Source organism: Hippichthys cyanospilos, chromosome 7 (genome assembly GCF_059441005.1).
Source record: "Hippichthys cyanospilos isolate Australia breed blue-spotted pipefish chromosome 7, RoL_Hcya_1.0, whole genome shotgun sequence".
In the NCBI taxonomy this organism is placed as follows: Eukaryota; Metazoa; Chordata; class Actinopteri; order Syngnathiformes; family Syngnathidae; genus Hippichthys; species Hippichthys cyanospilos.
Window position 1 is genome coordinate 23,309,167 of NC_142375.1, and position 17,509 is coordinate 23,326,675.

The following is a 17,509-nucleotide window of genomic DNA, read 5'->3' on the forward strand; positions in this document are numbered from 1 at the left end:
CCGAACAATCCCAGAATGTTAAAAATCAAAACCCGAACAAACTCAGAACAGAAAATCCTGACACCGACCAGAAGAAAACAGACCACCCAGAACACAACATTTGAAGCACGGCATGGACACCAGTCACACACAGATAAGACAGACAGCTGGAAACGATTTTTTCTCCTACAAACCCGCCTAATAAAAGGTAAAGCGTAATATGTGAAGGTCAATTTTTTTTCCACTTGTGTGAAAACAATGTGCGGTAGCGTACAACAACCCGAAAAATCAACTGAAGTAGCGAGAAGTTTCTGCGCTTTGTAGATTCCCGCCACTTATGGGGCTCTTCAAAAGAAATGCTACTCGTGAGGAGTAAGGCCGTGACGGCCTCGCGCGCTCCTCGATCGCCATGGTGATCACGATGCAAAAATGAAAGGACGAACCAAGCGCTCAACGACACCCTGATTGCATGAGATCACAGGCCCTTAATCAGGGCTAATTGAATGTACGGCCAGGCTGGAGGAGTATCCAATGGATTAAATGGCAGCCGTTGGCACTTTGAAGACCTGTTGACGCGTATTAGTTGAAGTGGAAACCACTCCTTTTATATTTTATAGAACTAAAAAAAACAACATGAAACGATAGTTCCAGGGGATTATGAAACTTGATTTTAGAAACTTACAATTCCAAATGAACTGAAGTTGCCCTTTGGCTAGCGCCCGTCGCTAGTCCACCAAACTGGACCAGGAAATGGGACCAGGAACAGTCATTTTATTTCAATTCATTTCATTTTCTTTTACGCTCTGGCACGCAAGTCTTTATTTGCGTCTGAAAATGTTAGACTGGTTTAGACTCCGTGTTTGACTGAGCGTCAGACTGAGTATTATTGCGGTATACCAGGTTAGCATTTCTGTAAAGCAGACGTATCGCTCAACGCGCGTCTACGATATTATCAATACATGAAGTCGACATCAATATTTTTGGTTAAAAAAAAAAACGTGACGCGCCCAATCAGCAAAACGTGTCGTTAGCGCCTTCTAGACTGAGCGTCAGACTGAGTATTATTGCGGTATACCAGGTTAGCATTTCTGTAAAGCAGACGTATCGCTCAACGCGCGTCTACGATATTATCAATCCATGACGTCGACATCAATATTTTTGGTTAAAAAAAAAACGTGACGCGCCGAATCCGCAAAACGTGTCGTTAGCGCCTTCTACCAAAACGTTAATACTTTGCTACAATTGTAAGTTTTATATCAATGTCCGTCTCAAGGTGTCACGCTCAAGAAGACGCCAGGATAGAATCGTCTCATTAAAAACGCGGCGATAAAAGTGAAAAAAAAAAAATGACAATCAATTGTTAATTCTTGTTAGCGCCCGCCTCGAAGGCGTCGCTAGCGAGCGGATCAATAGTGTAGTTAGTGGACAAGGACAAAAATAAGCACCGGAGCGCTTGGTCTGCTTGCGGCGGGAATAGATTAGCGGCATAATCAGAGGCTAAACCTGTCACACTGCACCGGATTAGCCTTAAATCACGCTAATCGCTACCTCGGCGATACCTCTCCGTTAGCTTTTACAGCACGGCGCAGATGCGTGTGCTCCAAAAATTGCACCGTCTGCAGGAGAACTCGAAAAGAGGGGCTAACAGATGCTATCTCCGCAGCGGAGCGACAGATCGCCGCGATAAAGATTTAAAAAAAAAAAAAAAAAAAAACGGATTAGCGTCGGTGGAAACTGGACATTCTATTAACACTCCAGTGTCTTGATCCGATCGGTGAACTTTGAAATAATCGTGTGTGTTTGGGAAAGGTTCTTTGTGAGGGTTGCAATTTGGGGCTACCTTTGTTTTAAAGACCGATTGTTTGCCCGTTTGATTATTGGGCTCCATATTCTGCCATATTGGTGTATATCGCACACTTTTATGATTCTTACAGTTTTATGCCTCTGATCATGCACTTACCTTCCTGTCTGTATTGGAGTCTCAATCCAGCACTGTCCCGCCCATAGCAGCATCTGATTGGTTAGTCGTGCAAGTGCCAGAACCAATCAGTGGTGGAATATGCTATATATGGTCGTGGTTTCCCACGTACACACTTGCAGGCATAAGTTTAACCCCTGGGGTCAATTTTGACCCAACTCTGGCTTTTTGACGTGTGATATCAAAGGAAAAAGCGTTCAAATAAAAACACTAGGCTAAAATTTTGCATAGGTTGTCAAAACATGACAACTTTAAATATGCCACACCGCCATCCCTTCTAAATGCTTGCAAACGAGAGTTCGAACGGTGCACCCTATAGGTGTCAAATTTAGCCCTTGGCAGGCTCATTTACTGCCACTCAAAATTGGAAATATTGTCAATTTTGGACAACCACGTTTTATCATGCATTTCCCTTGATTTTTGCATTAATCCTTTCAAGGGCAATCGAAACATTGTTTTGACACCCCAAAACCACAGGGTGGCGCTAGCAGCCGACTTATGACATTTGCAAGCCTTTCAATGATTTCATTGATTGGCTTAGCTTGGACTCCCATAACTCAAGAATCTTAAAGTCATAATACCCTAATTATGACATAATTATGACTTCAATTTCATAAATATATGCAATAAATATTCAGTGATTCCTTCAAAAGAATATTGGCTTTAAATGTCGGTTTTCGGTGTCCTTGGTTAACGATAATCGGTTTGGTATCAGCCCTGAAAAAATGGATCGGTCGATCCCAGTTTCAGGTGAGGGTTAAGTTTCCAGGTAAAGTTAGGGGATTGGCTCGTGTTTCAATTTGGGTTTTCGGTGCAAGGTATCAGTTTTGGTTTGAGCTTTCTGCAACGTGTGTTTGTTTTTTTTTGGGGGGGTGAGTTCGGATTTGCGTTCAGGTATCGTAGCACGCCAGCGTCTGTCAGCTGCAACATTTTGACGCATAAACAAGAAGACAAACCTTAAGACGATGATGATAGAAAACAAAAGTCATCTTTTTTTCTAATGACATTGCGCGTGGTAGTAAAACGGAGGCCCAAATGTTCACTCTTTCATGGACTCACCCGCTGTGGTCACCGTTTGACAAATGACCAATTAGCATCATTTCAGACATAATTGCCTTTGCTGGCGAATGATGATGATGACTCAGGGACATTAAAGACGACCGCGGCTTTAATCTAATTTCCTCAACAAATCCTCGGGGGGGGGGGGGGGGGGGGGGGGGGGCACATTTTATGATGAATTAAACGGCGAGCGCCATCAAAGCGCAATTTCACCCTGGATTAGCACTGCTACGCAAGTGGAACTGGACCTTTAATGAATAAATGAAACGGCGTAATCGCGACACTTCAGTCGGCGTGATTAACAAGCGCCCGCATAAATTACAAGCGCCAGCAAACTTTTTCAAAACTCAAAGTTGATTCAGAAGCGCGTGGAGGAGATGCTGCATAATTCCCGTTGCCTTGTAGTCTTAAGAAGAAACACATTTGAGCGAAAATCTATTCTCAATTGGTTAAATCATGGTATGGAAATTGACTCTTCCTCCGTGGAGTTTGCCTGTTCATCCCGTGCCCGTACGGCTTTTCTCTGGTTTCCTCCCACATTCCCAAAAGGTGAGAGAGGCTGGACGCATCTTATATGTTCCAAAATGCGTATTTTATGAAGGAATGGAAAAATTATCGTAGAGAATGTCCATCTATTTCATGCAAATCAAGGAAAAATACGACACTGATATTCATCTTTCTTTCTTGGCTCCATTTTCAAGCTACTTATTTTAGGCACATGGGATCATAAGGTGCACCTCCAATGAAGGGCCCATTTTCAAACTGTTTTCATATACTGTATGAAGCGACTTGCATTTTAAGGCGCAAAGGATAGAAGCTAAAATAGAGGCTGGCGTTGTATTAAGCATCCACTAGATGGAGCTACGCTAAAGGAAATGCCAACAAAACAATCACAAGTCAGTCAAAGACATGATTATGATTAAGACAATCAGAAATGAAGAATGAAGATGATTTGTGGAAAGTCCTAAAAAAAAAAAACTCTTCATGCCAAGATGAATCAAAGAATATAATTATCATTCGATTCAGCATTCAATTTTTTTTAATCAAATTGCAACCAAAAACCTTCAAATTTGTTGTTTTTGTTGGTTTAAAAACAGTCTGTGTTTTTATAAAAGCCTCTCTTTTTTTTTTTTACAATAACCTTCATCTTGCCCCATACAAATTGCTTCAAAATTGGAGAGTGTATATAGCATATCAACAGTGTGTTTATTAAAAAAATGTAAAATACATCTATAACTAAAATACAGGGGTAAAAATGGAAGAATTTAGATGGCGATTTAGTTTTTTTCTTTTTTTTTTCATCCCCAAAAATGAAAACTCGGCATCTATGCGCCGTATAAGGCGCAGCGGGTTGGTTATAAGACGCACTTTCACCTCATGGGAAAATTCAAGGCTTCTTATAGCGCGTAAAATACGGTACGGTACACCGCCGAATGACAGAATGGCTTTTTGAGAAGAAGCCGCGCTCCCCTGCGGTCATTCATCACGGGGACGGGATTTCAGCGATATATTTAGACGACAACCCTCCGACTGGAGCATCTGCGCCTCGGACGGCCCGCCGCCAATCTCCTTCCTCTCCTTGTCGTCAATGAATCGGCGCCAGGAGGTTTTGGCCTTTGCGAGCGTGCCGCTGCGTGGCCTTCACGCGCCGTGAGATTCGCCGCTGTTTTTGTTTCGGACCAGTATCCAACTCGTAGTTAACGCTGAAAAAAACACCACCTTAACAATCACATCACAAAAAAAACAACAAAAAAACTCGTGTTTTGTATGAAGAAAAAGAGTGCGAGGTTGGAAGAAGACGTCAAGAAATCAAGACTATCACAAGAAACTTGAGTAGAATATAATACAATGATGCTGAGCCACAGTTTTTCGGAAAAAAAAACTCAAAAACCAGACAAATAATTCAGGAAATGCACAAGGAATTTGAGAAGAAAGCAATTAGCTTGTGGAGTGGGGCAAAAAAAAAATTTAAAAAAGCAAATTAGCTGCTTTGGCGATTTTCTCGCGTGTGCTAATTCCGATTTACTTTATAATAGAATAGAGAAAAACGCAAAGATAAATTGATGGATATTACTTTTTATTTTTGGGGGGTTGCGTACTTCCTTTAAGTGCTTTGTCTAACAAAATTTTTCAATATTTGTATTGTGTAGTGTGTCCAAAAAAAAGCAAAGTAAAAGCCACTAAGATTTTATAACAATTTTCCGAAGTGCGCGGATTCTGAAATACTTGTTTAACGAAAAAAATAACACAAGGATAACCGGATGGGTTTTTTTTTTTGTTTTTTTTTTGTGTACGACTTTTAAGGGCTTTGCTTAGTAGCATTATTTAATACTTAATGTGACAAAAAAAAAGCAAAGTAAACGCCTCTACGTTTGTTTGGCAATATCCCCGTGTGTCTAATGCGGAAATTATTGGTTAACGAAGATTATATTATGTAACGGAGAAAAACGCAACGAGAAATGGATGTAGCATCATTAGCATCAAGAGGAATGTAGCATCCATCATCTTCTTCATATCGCACCCACTGATATAACAGTCCATTTTGGTAGAAAGGTCCATTATTTACTTTGAGCGTTTGTTTGGTTTCAACGTGTTTGTTTTGTTCCTCTTCTCGAGCTTCTGAAGCATTGGGTTTTCGCTCGATTACTTTGCGGCTCATTGTTACCTGATTGTGTATTATTTGACTTGTCACCGATATCAAAAAAAAAGAAAACACTTGAAAAATCATATTTTGCATAAATGTCACTTAAAAGTACTTTTTCCTAACTGCTGAGTAAAGTGGGCAATTTAGCTTGATAATGACTGTATTTATATTGTTTTTCTGCTCACCGAAAAATCTCCTTTTTTTTTTATTTGGTCGAGCTAGATGCGGCCAAAACGACAAACCGGCGTTTATCGTCCACGGCCTAATCACCTCCGAATGCTAATGATTGGAAATAACCTCCAAATGGGCGCCGCTTGATCTGGCAATGACTGCAATTATTCAAATGTGCAATATTGGACACGTGAGCGGTTTTGTCTGCCGCGGAATTAAAAGTCAAAGGCTAACCAAACGTATTATTATTCCTCCTGAGGGGAAGCCAGGAGAAATGGCCACACACACTTCAACTCTATCCTTCAACCTATTTTCTGAAAAATTTGGCCTCTTCTCCCTGTTTCAAATTTTGACACCTAAGCAACAAGAAACACTCACCAGTCACGTGTTCCAATACTTTTGCTTGCTTAAAAAGCGATCGCAGCATTCAGCATAAATTAGCTAGCAGCGCTAGCTAGCGGTGTAGTCGGTCGGATTAGGCATTTTAATTTTTCGAAAGGCATTTTAATAGACGCGAATTTGTTGCCGTTTGTACTGATCACTTTTCACTTCGTTATTTGACAGGATACCGCAAAAAATCTGGTCCCGGGGACTCGATCTCATGAGACGTCCCGTCTGGTGGAATGCGTGCCTCGATCATATTTGATACTCGGGCGTACGCGGCTTTCCCGAAAGCCGCGGCGAACATTGGAACCGATCAGAAACTCCAAAGTTCCTCCCTCAAACGACAAAACGTCCCCAAAAAAGTTACATTCACGTACGAGCAATTTTGAGTGTCCCTCGTAGTGTTAGCTTGGGAATTCGCTGATAGGATTTTCCCCTCCGAAACGGCGCAACGGGACGGCCCGTTTAATTGAATATGCTAATAATGCCGCCTAAACATAATGAGAATTGCGGGGGAGGGGGGGGGCGGAGTTCGGATTATTGCGGGATTTCATTAGCACGCAAATGGCGTATTGATCCCGGTTGACAAAGAGACGAGATAACAACAGAATGCAAATGGTGACAGACGCAACGGCGCCCTCGCCGCTTCAAAGGGACATATTACGGAAAAGTGACGTTTAATGGCGTGGATACAAATACTTCCGCCCCATAATAAACATGGAGAAAAAAAAAGAAAAAAATCATTGCTGATTTATGAAATAAAAGGCAGCGTCTGACTCACCGCTCATCACCATTATGATGATGATTATTATAATTATAGCCTGCGTGATGTCAGTCATTTCAAATCCAAATGACACCGGAGTGCAGCGGTGTCAAACGGAGGGTCCGCGGGCGGGATTGGGCCCGCGAGGAGGTACAATCCGGCCCGCGAGTATCAAAAAACTATAGTACCAAACTCATTAGTCATCTGGGCCGTTAGGGGAAATTCTTTTTTATATTTACTTTATTTAGCGGCTCAGCAGTTAGCGCGCAGCTCTTCCGTTTCTCACGTGACGTCGTGCTTCTTCTTCTGTCATGTATGTCACTAAGTGTGTGCCTGCCACCCAGTGTCCAAAATGAGACACTGCAGCGCTGTTTTACTCTGTTTCATTTCTTCACTGTACTCCTTGAAAAGAAGTTGTATAACCACGGATTTTCATTGGAGTATTTTCCTTCTACCGGCCATTCATTTGTATTTCTTTATTTTGGTGTATTTATTGATTGCACTTGTTTATTTAATTTCAGTTTAGTTACCTATGTGTTCGATATAAAACATCCTGTATTACAAATGGAAAAAAAAATCGTAGAAAAATTCCATTCATGCAATTTAAAGGGAACGCGTGTAAGATTTAGGCCTTTTTTATTGCGGACAGCAGGTGGTGCTGCATTTACCGTTGTCCGTAGCTATAACAAACATGGCCGCCTCCGTAGACGTGCCACCCCCCTATGCAATATCATTTCATTACTAGACCTACCATTATATTCAAAACTGTTAGTCATCGAGAACACATTCATTTGCAACTCTCTGCAAATCATTTCATGTATTCCCCTTTTCATGAAAAACGCTCAATCTTACACACTGTCCCTTTAAGGAAAAATGTTATCATGGGATATAAAGAGGGCCAAAAAGGACATTTTACTTAATATAGCTTTATGTTTTATATTCATATACACACACATAAAAAGAAATAAAATGACTTTGACAGCCCTGCTTTAATGGTAGCTTAAGACATTCAAACTGTAGCACACAGGTGTCCAACTCCAGTCCTGGAGGGCCGGTATCCTGAATCTTTTCCAAACCTCTCTCTTGAACGCACGCCGTTCAAATGATTAGGGTCGTTTTCAAGCTCCTGCAGAGATTGCTAATAAGCTAATCATGTGAATGAGGTGTACTGAGGAGATCAAAGCAGAAAACATGCAGGATACCGGCCCTCCAGGACTACAGTTTGACACCTATGCTTGAGTTGTTTGATGTAAAATAGCCCCTTCAAACTTGATTTTTTTCAACAGTGAACTGGTTTTCTTTCTTCATTTGTCACATTTTCTTTTGCTCGCTCGGTTAGTGTTTACCAAGCCTTCCCCTTGTGTGCCACTGCCTCATTTTCTTCCCCTTTTTTTCCTGTTTTCTTTTTTTCTTTCTTTGCCGGAGTCTGACTGTCTGCTCTTGAAATAGAATTGACCTCAGTTCAACGCGGGCTACTCGCTACCGTCTTTAGCTGCGCAGCCGAGCATGCGGTAGGAAAAGACGCCAAATGCTTACTTGCTCATTCGAAAACTGTAGCTAACGTAGCGTTTGTGTTTATTTTGCACGTGTGTTTTATGATACTCAAGATCATCCTCTGAGTGTGACGCAATGTCCATAAATGCTTTTTTTTTTTCTTCATGAGAAATATAAAAAGTCACTCTTCTTGGGATGGGAAACATCCCAAAAAGGGGACATTTCGGACGGGGGTGTATTTGACTTTGCGAAATCCCCCCGGGGGGGCAACAAGGGCCCGAAGCGGCGTCGCGGCTGTGAATTCTGTCCGGCGTGTGGGAAATGGATTCGGAATATTCCCGTCCGGAGAGAATTGCGGGCGGAAACGCTTTCCGAATAATGCCTGTCAATCGGCGTGTCGGCCGAGACTAATTGGACCTCGGAGTAAAAGGGGGGGGGGGCTCGAATTTGGAATCCTGGAGTGGAAAAAGATTCTGGCATGACATCAGCAGGATCCAGCTGAGGGATCCTTGTTTTCAAATTGGATCGTCGCCTTCACATTCCCAGTTTGAACTTTCAACTTGCCGAAATATTTGACCCGCCGTGTCAAACGTAGGGTGCGCGGGCCGGTTCTGGCCCGCAAGTAGGATTCATCCGGTCCGCAATTTGATTATTATTTTCATTTGATCGCCTTTTTCTGTGTTTCATAAGTTAAACTAAAAAATAAAATGTGGTCCCCAACTTACGTCAGATGGTTTCTGTATTTATACTATTATAATACTATTTATTCTATGTATTTTATTATTTTCTATATTATTGGTACTAAGAACAAAATTACGAGAAAGTGGGCTTTATAAAAATACAATCATGACAGAGAAATAAAATGTCATTTTCATTTAGGTATTTATTTGCTGTATTTTGTTATTTTCTATATTAGTGGTAATTTTACAACATTAAAGTTATGAGCAATTCCAGGTTTTATAAAAATACAATCATGGCATTTAAAGAACAAAATGTTATTTAAAAAAAATATTAGTTTTATTTATTCCTTTTTTTTATTCTTTTATTTTTAATATTAGCAGTACTTTAATTGTACAAGAATTAAGTTATGTTACGAGAAAGTAAGAATTTGTAGGAATACAATAACGAAATTAAAAGAATAAAATGTGTTCATGTTTTATTTGTTGGTTTATTTGATGTGTCATTTTACCAGGATTTTTATCAACATTAAAAGTTGTAAAAAAAAAACAAAAACATGAGTGACCAGTCACACAAACCGGCTTGCGCTATTTATAGATCCACACGGGACCAACGAAACTGTGATCATTTTCCGACGTAATCTCTTTCCCCGGTCGGGGAGAATGAGCATTGATTGGCCAGGAAAAAAAAAAAAAAAGCCTCCATTTACATTCCGGCTGCTGTACAATTCCCACCGGCGGACGGCGCCTTGATCACATGACCGGCTTTTGTGCGGAGCGGCAGAAACGATTTATGAAGCGCCGGCCAAATGCGTTCAGTCAGAGCCTATCGATTTTCTCCCGGCTGCTGTCTGCGGTCCAAGGCCTCATTTTTCTTACCGTCCCACGCGGAAAAAGTATCGCAGGTAAACTTATTTGAGCGTTCGTTTAGCCGTCGAGAGCGTTTCCATCCGAGGACGCCATTTCGTGATTTTGAAGAAGCGCTTTCGCACCATTTTTGGATAACACAAAAGCGAAATTATACCGTAAAAGTCAGAACACAGTCGAAATATTTGTGGAAGATATCAGATCAAAGTTACTGTTTGTACGCATAATTTGTAATATTACATAAAAACTAACTACTAAAAATGACATCTATTTTGGTAAGTATAGCCGTTAAGCCGTTTGAACCTTTTGCCTGCTGGGAAATGAAAGTCGAGACCTTGAGGAATTCGGTTTTGTCGGAATCCCAAAATGGACCCGATTAAAGACTGTTTTTAGTATAGTCAACCTCAGCAATACTTTGTTTCACCTGCAGTGTACGTGACAGCTGAAAGTTGAATGAAACCGTCTTCTATATTTGTAGAACAGGCAGTTCTAAATGAGAAACGACATTCACAGTCATTTAAAGCGTGACAATGCCATCCGGTGGACATGATTGCTAATTGCGCTCTCGTCCCCTGTATTAATCATGATGGTGTGTATTACACTTATATTACCGTGTTTTTCAATTGCAGTGTAACTCGAACCACAGACATGGTGTCAACATTAAGTGTAAGAACCTAAACAGGAAAAAAACGTCAGTATGAGTGCAGACAGATGCAGACCAGCGCCTGACGAATGACGGTCGAGAAAAATAAAGGTGTCAAATTTCGCCCCCTTGTGGTGGTGGAACGTTGGGCAAAAACACACTGACAGATGGACGATTACAATTTCGTGAGGCTTGAAAGAATGACGGACCGATGATGACGGAAAGGGGGCGGGGCGCCGATGAATGACGAATGTCGGACCAGCAGACGAATGTAAGTTTATATATGTATATTTATATATTCGTACGAAAAATATTATAGAGTAAAATTAGTCACGACGCCTGACGTTACTCTTTTATTCTAATATGTCGGAATGTAGGGGTTATACAATATTTGGTAGTGATTTTTTAAGAACCGAAATAAACACTCAAAGTGCAGATAACTTCTAAAAAAGTATTTTTTCTTAGTTACTTCCCACAACTCTGTATAATCAACGTGTGGGCTCGGTTGGGAAGTCTGACGAAGTTCGCAACGGTAGCTAACGCGTTCTCGTGAAACGTCAATAGCATAGCCGGCTAATTTCCCGCCATTGACTCTGTCGCAGTCAAAAGCGGCGCGCCAAGAGCGCGTGACCAATCGCAGCGCCGCCACCACTCAAGTGGTCCCATCCATTTTGTACGCTCTCTCTCAGCGTCACCGTCTCTAATAAAAGTATTACGTCGGCTTCACGAGGTCGGCCCGGCAAAAATAGCGACTCGAATTGAACGGAATTAGCGAAGGTCGGGCGGGACGGCCGCCTTGAAATGGGTGGAGGACCCACCTTGACGCCTGCCGTGAAGCCAGGTCGCCGCGCGTAGTGCGGACCTCTTATTTTGTGGGTTCGGATCATTTTACGCCGGGGAGCTGAAATACCGCATCAATGTGTCTTCTATTGTTCTATGAAAGTTCTTTAGAACCGGCTTGGATTTTCGACGTATTTATCTGACCTCGTCGATATATTCCTCAGTTCATTTGTTTTCATTCGGAGTTTGATTAAGGATGGCACGGTATCTCGTTTGACGAGATCTCGTGAGGTCTCGTCCCTGCGCTGCGTGAGATTTTGCAACACAAGTTTGTTCTCAAAGAAAAGTCCATTTTATTGTGCGTTTGTGTGCACGTGGGTGTGTGCGCGAGTGTGTGTGTCTGTGTGTGCGCGTTCATGCAAGTGCTCCTTTTTTTTTCTCCTTTTTCAAAAACATAGCGGCCATCCATAGAACGTTCTCTCCTGTAGGCAGGTCACGGTGCCTCCCTTCCTGAAGCTGCATGTGCCTTGCTTCTTTCACAAATAACTTTCTCTTCCATGTTTCAAAATATGGGATATGTACATTTATTCTAACACTTAAATAAATACATTTATATTTGCATACTAGATCATGAACAATTTGGCAGTATTTTGATCATTGTGGGTCGTTTTCATCCACGTCATTTCGGCAGTTTTTTGGCACACTCTTGGTACTGTGATGATTAAGTGGTTGTGCCATGTTGTCACCATCTGGGTGAAATTTCAGCTCCCTACTGTCTTCTTTCACTGTCTACCCATTTCCACCGACAACACGGATGGCCGCATAGCCTGACATTTATTGACTTTATTTTCGATCGTCGACGGATTTAATGCGGGCAGCTCGAGGCTTTATCCGCATTTACGCGGGTTAGCTTCGAGTTTCAATTCAAAATCTGGCCAATGAAAAAAGCTCCTCGAAGGAGGTAACAATGCCGTCGTCGTGAATGAAACGTATGCAACACAGTCCGGTGCCTTTGAACACAACGGCGAGCGGCTGACAGATTACCCGGCGTTTGAGGGGCGCGCGGTTTTGAGCGGCAGCCCGTGTCACATTTCACGGACGCCCGCCTCTCGCAGATTAGCGCGTTTGCTAAGCCAACGCCATCCGTTCTCGTCAGCGCTCGTCGGCAAACTTTCTGTCGGGATGGCCGATTGTCACCCGGTTATTGAATACAACCAAAGGAAGATGGTGAGTCCGATAAACGGTAACTTAAAAAAAATGTTGTTTTTTTTTTGTTTGGACACTATTTGTGGAAGATTGATCCATCGGGCCAAATTTTGACGCACATAACTGCATTTTAATACTAGCCGTATTTTTACCGGCTGTTAGCATCAATTGCCCGTTGTAGCTAACGGCAGCCGGTGCTAGCTGAGGTTGTGACGGCATTATTTTCGATATGAGAAACGAGCGGACTGAACCGACGTCCGAGTCCATCCTTGTTCATGCATATATTTAATAATTCCGGTAAATAATAATAATACATTTTAATAAATCTTGCTGTTTGAATTTATAAATACATGGTTTTGGGTGAGGGTTGGAATAAAAATAGAAACGGAATAGAATAGGATAATAAAATAGGAGAAAATAGATATAATATTAAATTAGATAAATGAGATTTTTTTGGCCATTTCAATTTGTTTTATATTATTTAATCCAAAATAATTCCAAATCAAAGGATAAAAATACGAGAATAAGTGATTTCTTCTGGTCTGCTTTTTTTTTTCTATAAATTAGCATCTCAGAACCGTGTGCGCGCGTGCGTGTGTAAGTTGGAAGTAGAAAATACATTCTATAATAATACAATAATCCAACTGACAGACGCTAACTTTTTAATGAAATGTTTTTTAATTTAAAAAAAAACTTTGAACCTGATGACAGTTCAGTGACAACATTAATTGAATTGCTATGATTAAAAAGAAGAGGAAATTGTCATTTCTCCAATTCATGAATACCGCAATACCACAAATATGCTAGCGAATGAAAAAAGCCACTTTGAAGCTAAATTCCGGACTTGTGATCTTGTTTGGTAAAACACCACACGTAAGGATTTTTGTCACCCAATGGCGTGCTCTCCTTTTGTCATCCGCCACAAGCTGTTTCATTTTAGTCGTGGAAGTGCCATGACAGACCGCGCCGTGGAAATGGATCCAAGCGGAGAGGGAGCAAAAGAGCATAAAAAGACAAAAGTGGGGTCAATACGCTTATTTGCCTTAAACGAGTCCAATGAAGCCTAAGAGGATCATCCCGCTGGAAATCCCTCATCATGGTGGTTCCCAAATGATGTCGGTTTCCCCTCTCTCGTGTTTGTGCAGAACCAAAATCACGGGAAGGCTTGACTGTACATATACGTCCTCTTCGTGTACCAAAATTGGTAAAAATGCGATAATAGGAGTAATAGCTCCACTGGATGTCTTATATTTATGAAAATGATATAGGACTATTTATTATGTAATAATTAAGAGTATTATGACTTTTTAAGACTTTTGCATTATGGGAGTCCAGGCTAAGCCATTCATGAAAGTCATTGTAAGGCTTGCAAAAGTCCGCCGCTGGCGTAAGTCGGTAGTGTTGGGGTGTCAACAGAAAAATTTCGATTGCGCCCTGTTTGTGAGTCGCCGTTGAAAGGATTCATGCAAAAATCGAGGGAAATACATGATGAAACATCCGGTTTTCAACAAATTGACGATATTTCCAATTTTGAATGGCAGTAAATAAGCCTGACATGGGCTCAATTCAACTCTTATAGGGTGTACCTCTCAACCTACAATTTGCAAGCATTTAGAAGGGACGGCAGCATGGCATATTGAACGTTGTCATGTTTTGACAATATATGCAATATTTTACCCCCCTAGTGTTGTTGTTTTTTTGTATTTTTTTCCCTTTGAAATCACACATTAAAAGCCTGAGTTGGGTCAAAATGTCCCACATATTATACTGTGTATATATATGTGTTTTCACTAACCCAGCCCACGGTAGCTAGTAAACGCAAGAGAAGCCACACGAGACTCGAAGGCGCGGGGCTCAAATCATGAGAAAAAAGTTGTTTTTCCGAGTACGTTTCGGGGCTCACCGGCGGTATTTAACAAAGCCCGTCCATGGATCCAGCCACCGCCATGTGACGCCGTCTGAGAATGCTTGAAAGGCGCCTAGACGTGAAGCAAACTTTTCGAGGCGCTTCATCTCCGGGCTGCTGGGTGAAGACCCAACATACCTGTAGGACTCATCCTCTAATCCTGTGACACGGAGGATTTCGGCTGGAAATAAGCGTCCGATATGATGTGGTGACAGCTTCTCATGTCTGCCGCCGTTCTCTGGATGCCGCAGGGGCAAAATGAATAACGGGAGGGAGCCCACCGTGATCTAAGGCGCCGCGCAGACGTGCGCGATCAACAACAATTTGGAGTTCGGACCGAACGAATTGAACTCGGGATAGCGGGCGTCGACTAAATAAGGCAGGGGGTGGGGAAAGAATGGCACGCGGGCCATATGCGGCCCGCTCCGTAGTTTCATCCGGCCCGCTGCAACGACACTCCGACTGATTATAACAAATGAATTTACCGTAAAGATGAGTTCTTGCTTTGATTTTTGCTAGGGATGGTTAAATACCAACACTAAGAATCGATACCCGGCTGATATTTTGCCCTGTTTCGAGTTATTGATGCAGTGGTACTTCTACTTACAAATGCTTCTTGTTATAAAAAAAAATTCAGCTTACAAAATGGCTCGGCGGAAAATTTTGTCTCTTGTAACGAGAGAAAATTAAAGATATGAAATATTGCCGGCATATCATATGAGACACAAGAGGCCGGCGCTCTCGCCAACATGAATAATATGTTTTCACAACCTGCATTTTTATCATTTGTAATTATACCGGCTTGGCCACAGACCAGACGATATTTTTTTGCATCGATGTTTACTGTGCTCTTCCACTTTTCAACTTGACTCGTTTCATCCACACTTCACGCCAACAATTTACACCGTAGAACTAACAAACAAATTGACATCAGCTACGGCTGACTTTGTCCATGTGTACTGTAAAATAGCACATTGGGCTGTCGCGTTGCTAGCGTGTCGTTAGCACTTTAGAAATGACATCACACAGGAAGCACTTTGCATGACCCCAAACTAAACTGCAGTCAATTTGCATGCTACAAATAATCCAAAAACTAAATATTATTGCGCCTGTGGACTTGTAAATGATTTTGGGATCACCGGAAATGTCAAATAAAAAATAAACAAAGTCCGAAAAAGGTGCACTCATCGCCGACGCAGCAGCACCATCTCAAGGCAATCTAGTGAACTGCATTCATATTGTCAAGCGCTACAACCAATATGATTAATTTAAAAGGTTTAGGAGCCTTTTTTATTATGCTTTACACAATATATTTTGTTTATTATGCACTAATGTAATTATAATATGCATTTATTACCATTTTTGATGCATTTTTATAATTCAATTGCATTTATTATCCAATAATATTGATTTTAATGGTTCAGGAACATTTTGGGGGGGCTTGGAACAGATTAGGCTATTTACATGTAAAAAGCGGCTATACTTATGAAAGATTCACGTTTATTTCGGAAATCAAAGTACAATATTCCAAAATTAGTTATTCCCAATAGGATCGCGGTATAATCGCGTCGATCGAAGGCGAAAATATTGCAAATGGACGTGGCCGCGGCAGACGACAGCGCAACATGGACGTCTGGCACGCGCCCAAGCATTAGCGACATCGTCGCCCGGTTGTCATCCGTTGAAGGATTATTCCAGGATGAATGGAATGATGAAGGATACGTGCCATTTCCCAGATTAGGATTGACCTGTTTTGAAAGAGAATGGCGATTTGTACTCATCCCGTCAAAGCTGCCACATGACCCACATTGTTTTACTTTCTTCGCATTAAATGTTACAATAACGAACGCATTCGGAATAATCACATTTATGTTTGTTATGCTGAGTCTCCAGTCTTGACGGCAAAATAGAATGATGACAAACACGAAAATTCAACTTGTAGCTTTTAACCGTGTTATCATGTTGATTCCTCACCCTAAACACACCCAAAGTGTTATTCTCCTTCATTGATGCATTTCTAAGCATACCTTGCGTATTCTTGAGAGGGAATTTATGACGACAGAAGAATTCCGTACCTACCCTACAGCACCCCTGTACGGCCTGTGCAAGGGTAAATACACACCACCCTTATTCACGTCTTTTAGTTTGGTTCCGGAGTTGAGGAGAGATTTTGCAGCGAGTCGGTTAAGTAAACAGCAACATTCCATGTATTAGTTACAAGTAGTTGCGGGACGATATCGGCACAATGTATCGCGGTTTTTAAAAAGTTGCAGTTATATATAACTCTTCATACGAATCAAAACATATCAACGAATCAAAACCAGTACGGGTTTTCTTTCCCACCAATCCAAAACGGCACATCGAAATTCACCTTAATGTAAGTAAACCATCTGTTTTTTGCCTTTTTTATTCAGTCTGCTGAGATAGTCACCAGCACCTGCGAGCCTTGTGAGCACACGAGCAGTCAAGATGATGGACGGATGGATGTTTAGTGGCCGGCCGGCATCGAACAACGTCTTGACGGGGGCGCGGCAGCGGCACGGTGAGAGATGCGGCTTCGGTAAACGAGACGTTTCACTTCCTGGTTAGAAATATCGGACTATAACTCTTACTTGATAAAAAATTAACTCGCAAATGTAACTTATATGCACGTATTTCACTGTGGCAAGTTCAAAATATCATGATTTTGACCCTTTATGATAATATCGTAACTATTGTAACATTATTGCGACTACATTCTGATCAAACTGTAAAATGATTGGCAGGTTGAATGACATTGAAAAGACTAAACACATAAATTAGAGCCACAAAGCTAATCCTAGCTAGCCGAGATTAGCATTGCAAATGTTTTCATCACCCATGCCTTTTGAAATTAAGGCTGTAAATATATATATATGTTGAAATGTGCCCACCTTGAATCCCGCCAATCACACGAGTCAGTCGAGCCTTCAGATTCCC

The 17,509-nt window shown here is 41.5% G+C and overlaps 1 long non-coding RNA gene across 1 annotated transcript in view; it reads left to right on the top strand.

Moving 5' to 3' along the window:
- Positions 1–17,101, top strand: part of LOC148421663 (uncharacterized) — a 57,879-nt gene extending 40,778 nt beyond the window's left edge. Inside the window, exon 7 of the long non-coding RNA XR_015866278.1 lies at positions 16,966–17,101. This is a non-coding gene — a long non-coding RNA (uncharacterized LOC148421663). The remainder of the gene's footprint in view (positions 1–16,965) is intronic.
- The last annotated feature ends 408 nt before the right edge of the window (positions 17,102–17,509 follow it).